At 41.7% G+C, this 4744-nt stretch overlaps 1 pseudogene; it reads left to right on the top strand.

Annotated features, from left to right (window-relative positions):
- The first annotated feature begins 871 nt into the window (after positions 1-871).
- On the top strand, positions 872-1334 carry LOC102971690 (annotated as a pseudogene).
- The last annotated feature ends 3410 nt before the right edge of the window (positions 1335-4744 follow it).

Genomic DNA, 4744 nt, shown 5'->3' with positions numbered 1-4744 from the left:
TTGCATGTTTTTTAATCAAAAAAAGCTTTGAAAATTGAGTTTCGGGGGGTACCCTAGCACCAAAGCTCATTCTGGTGGCAAAACCTGACCTAAACTTAAAATCCTTTTGCAAAATTATTGTGTTAATTATGGGATACTGTCCCTAATTATGTGCACATAATTGTGTGCTTATGATATAGTAAGTGAATATTATCTTTTAAAGATAGGAAAATATCTGAATTCTGAAATACATCTGTCTTTAAGGATTCAAGGTGGAGTGTGGGACCCTGCCTCAGTCTTCTGAGGCAACTTTTTTTTAAATTATTTTTTTTAACATTTATTTGTTTTTGAGAGACAGAGAGAGACAGAGCATGAGCAGGGGAGGGGCAGAGAGAGAGGGAGACACAGAATCTGAAACAGGCTCCAGGCTCCGAGCTGGCAGCACAGAGCCTGATGCAGGACTTGAACCAACCACGAGCTGTCAGATCATGACCTGAGCCCAAGTCAGTGCTCAACCGACTGGGCCATTCAGGCGCCCCCCTCCCCTCCCCCCCCGCCCCCCCAGCCCTCCCAGGCAACTCTTTAACCTCCTTTAGCTTTTAGTTTTTTTTTTTTAAGATTTTTTATTTATGTTTTAGAGACAGAGACCGAGCACGAGAAGGGGGTTGCTCAGAGAGACAGAATCTGAGCGGAAGTCGGAAGCCTAACCTCCTGGGGGGCTCAGTTAGGCTCAGGTCATGATCTCTCGGTTCCTGGGTTCGAGCCCCGCCCTGTGCTCAGTGCTAACAGTTCAGGGCCTGCTTCGGATCCTGTGTCACTGTCTCTCTCTGCCCCTCCCTCATTTGCGCTCTTTCTCAAACATAAAAATTAAAAAAAAAAAAAAAATTCCAACATGCCATCCAGCCTGAGGAAGACCCAGAAACTTCAGGACCACGTGAGCCATGGCTGCGTGGGCCAGCACCTGAAGCACCCAGGGGGCTGGGGAAATGCTGGTGGCATGCATCACCACAGGATCAACTTCGGCAAATATCACCCAGGTTACTTTGGAAAAGTTGGAACGAGGCATCACCTCCTCAAGAGGAAGCAGAGCTTCTGCCCAACTGTCAACCTCAATAAACTGTGGACCCTGGTCAGTGAGCAGACATGGGCAAATGGTACCAGAACCGAGACTGGAGTCTCTCCCATCGTTGATGTGCTGTGATCTGGCTACTGCCAAATTTTGGGAAAGGAAAAGCTCCCCAAATAGCCTGTCATCGTGAAGGCCAAATTCTTCAGTAGAAGAGCTGAGAAGATTAAGGGTGTGTGGAGGTCTATGTCTTGGTAGTTTGAAGCCACATGGAAGGAGGTCCATTAAAAGCTAGCAAGTACTTTAAAAAATATGTTTATATTCATGTTTTAAGCTTCTTGATTTATCAGTTTTGGATATTTTTGCACAATGACTTTCTATTATAATTTAGGAAGATTTGACTTACATGTTTCCCATCTGTCTTAATCTGCTAGGGCCACCATAACGAAGCACCACAGACTGGGAGGCTTGAACAACAGAAATTTATTTCCTCACAGTTCTGGAGGCTGGTAGTCCAAGATCATGGCATCAGTAAAGTTGGTTCCTCCTGATGCCTCTCTTCTGGGTTGGTAGACGCCCATTTTCTTCTGGTGTCTTCAAATGGTCTTCCCTTTGTACCCATCTGTGTCTTAATGTCCTTTTTTTTTTTTTAATAAAGACATATCATATTGGATTTAAAATTCTATCTCCAAATATAGTCACATTCTGAAGTACTGGGGATTAGGGCTTTGATATATGAATTTTGGATACCATTCAGCTTGTAACACCAACTACACCTATTTATTTATATGTTTGTAAACTTTGGGTTTATTCAATAGTCAGTTTGCATTCTTCATCATTAGCTTTCTACAAATACTGTTTATGACAGGGTACAGGAAGACACTATAATGATATTTCCTTTTTATTTATTTCTTCTTGGTGTTAATAATTGTTTCCTTTTTCAACTGATTACCTGTGTCCTGATCCTTAAATTTTTTTCTCAAATGCTTCATCAGATGAATCAGTGTATTAACATGATTTTTTAGGTAGTTAAAAGTGTATTTTAAAAAGCCCCAAACACTATTCTACGAGTTTACTTCTCCTGAAATGGTCACTCTTTAAGCCTACTATGTAGCTGTCATTCCTCCTTTGGGTTCTTTCTTTCTTGGGCTCCATGTTTTCCTTTCTCTTCATTTTCTTCCTTATTTTTTCTGGAACACGTCAGCAGTAGCTTTCTAAGAAAAGGCAGGAGATAAAAAGTTTTAGGTTTCCTGAATGCATTAAAATATATTTTAAACTCACACGTGATTGACAGTTTGTGGGCATAGAATTCCAGGCTGGGAATAATTATTTGTTAGATGTTTGAAGGCATAGACCATAGACCAATCGTGTCTATGAGATTTCAATGTGGCTTTTGTATGTACCTAACTAAATTTTTTCTGGAAGCTTTGGAGTCTTTGCTTTGTTCTTGAGGTTCTGAAATTTTACAGATACACTTTTACTGAGTCTTTTCACTTGTCATTCTAGGTCATTGGTGGTCCTTTCACTTTTTGGTGATATATTTTGCAATTTTGAGGATTTCCTTATCTCATTGAAAATTTTTTCCTGTTTTCTGTGTTCTCTTTCTGTAACTTCTATCATTCAGATGTTGGAACTTCTGGTTTGTATGATTCTCTGATTTTTTTTTTTCTTTCCTATTGTCCATCTCCTATCTTCAGAGAGATTTTCCCTCTGACTTACAAAAATTGGTTGAAATGTGTGTCACCTTTAACGGTTTTGAGTAGCTTTTAAGGAGTCCAAGCTTCTTGGGGTACCTCGTGGCTCAGTTGATTGAGTATCCCAACTCTTGATTTGGGCTCAGGTCATGATTTCAGGGTCATAGGATGAAGCCCTATGTTGGGCTCTGTGCTGAGTGTGGAACCTGCTTAAGATTCTCTCTCCTGTCTTTCCCTCTGACCTTCTCCCCTGCTCATACTCTCCCTCTAAAAAAAAAAGTCCAAGCTTCCTTGATGATCAATGCTTGCCTGTACCTCTTCCCTTGTAGTTTGCACCCTTCGTTTGTTTTTCTGTGATCTTCTTTGAATGTCTCTCTCTATGCTTATCACATTGTATTGTTCTACTCAGTTATCTCTTTGTTTTTTTTAAGGGAGCCTCCTGAGGATTGGGTTTGGCTTCTGTGTGACTCTTCATCCCCAATGTAGGACCTGATACATTATAGGAGTTTAATAATGTTTGTTGAATAAATGGAAACAAAGCTATTATTCCTTCTCCTGTGCCCCTCCCCCCCTTTTAGGCGGGTCACCACAATGGAGGGTCTTGAGATGAAGATTGGTGTGTAGGCGGTTTGCTAAGGAAATGCTTCCAGTAGAATTTACTAAGGGAATGGGGAAGAAGGACAGGGATGGGAGAGGCAAGGATGTAATTTTAGGCAGAGTCAGAAACCTAAGCCTGATCTTCTTCTAGGGAAAGTCTGGAGTATAAATCAGCTCTCAGAATTTGTCTTTTTTGAGGCAAGTGAGTTAGGTTTCACAACGTATCACCATCAGTCATTGGCTCTAGGGTAGGGCAGCCAACCCCTCTAGTTGGTCCAGGACTATCTTGGTTTTAGCAGTAAAAGTCTCATGTTCCGGAACCCCTCAGCCTGGGGCAAACCAGGACAGTTAACAACAGGAACTTCTAGCTCTCTGTGCACTGGGGCAAAGTGGCTCCAGGAGCTGAAGGGAAGTCCTTGGAAAAGAAACTGTTGCATCCATTAGGTGTGGTGGGTGGAATAATGACCCCCAAAGAATTCCACATCCTAATCCCCAGAACCCGTGAATACTTTATCTTAGATAACAAGAGACTTTGCAGATATGACTAAAATAAGGATCTTGAGATGGAGAGATTATCCTGTATTATCCTGGGGTCCCAATGTCATCACCAGGATTCTTATAACTGAAAGAGGGAGGCGGGAGAGTCAGAGATGTGATGGCAGATGCAGAGTTCAGAATGATGCCACTGGTGGCTTTACACATGGAGGGGCCATGAGCCAATGAATGAAGGAAGCCTCTAGAAACCAGAAAAGGCAAGAAATGGGTTCTCCTCTAGAGCCTCTGGAAGAAATAGAGGCTTAAAATACTGATTTTAATCCCATGAGACCTATTTTGGACTTCTGACTTCTAGAACTGCTAAGGAGGTAAATACATACTGTTTTAAACCACCAAATTTGTGGGAGTTTGTTGCAAAACTTCTTGCAAATTTGTGGCAAATGAATTCAAAGGTAAAGGTGCATTGAAGCTGGGGGAGGGGAACATAGAAATGGTAAAAACATCTGAGGCGGATCCTGGTGGTGCCTCCACAATTTCTGCTCTGTCCCAATCAGGAAAGTAAATTAGATAGCTAAAACTTCAAATCAGTAGTCAACAAATTAGTTGACTATCAAATTAGGGAAGTGTTGCATAGTGATCAAGCCATGGGATCTGGAGTTTGATGCCCCCTGGTTAAATCCTGGCTTTGGGCACTTTTAAGCTCTGTAATTATGGCATGTTACATAAGCCTTTTGGATCCTTCAGTGCCTCATCTGTAAAATGGGAGGAAAAACCCCAAGAGCTATTCTAAAGATTAGAGGAATATGTACGTAAAGCACCTGGCATGCAGTAAAATCTCAATGGAGCCATGACTGGCAGCCAAGGGGTATCTTCTCTCTCTCTACTCAACTGCTATATTCTAAAGACAGCAAAG

Source organism: Panthera tigris, chromosome C2 (genome assembly GCF_018350195.1).
Source record: "Panthera tigris isolate Pti1 chromosome C2, P.tigris_Pti1_mat1.1, whole genome shotgun sequence".
NCBI classification, from domain to species: domain Eukaryota; kingdom Metazoa; phylum Chordata; class Mammalia; order Carnivora; family Felidae; genus Panthera; species Panthera tigris.
Note: the sequence above shows the minus strand (reverse complement) of the source record. Positions and strands in the feature narration are given on the sequence as shown.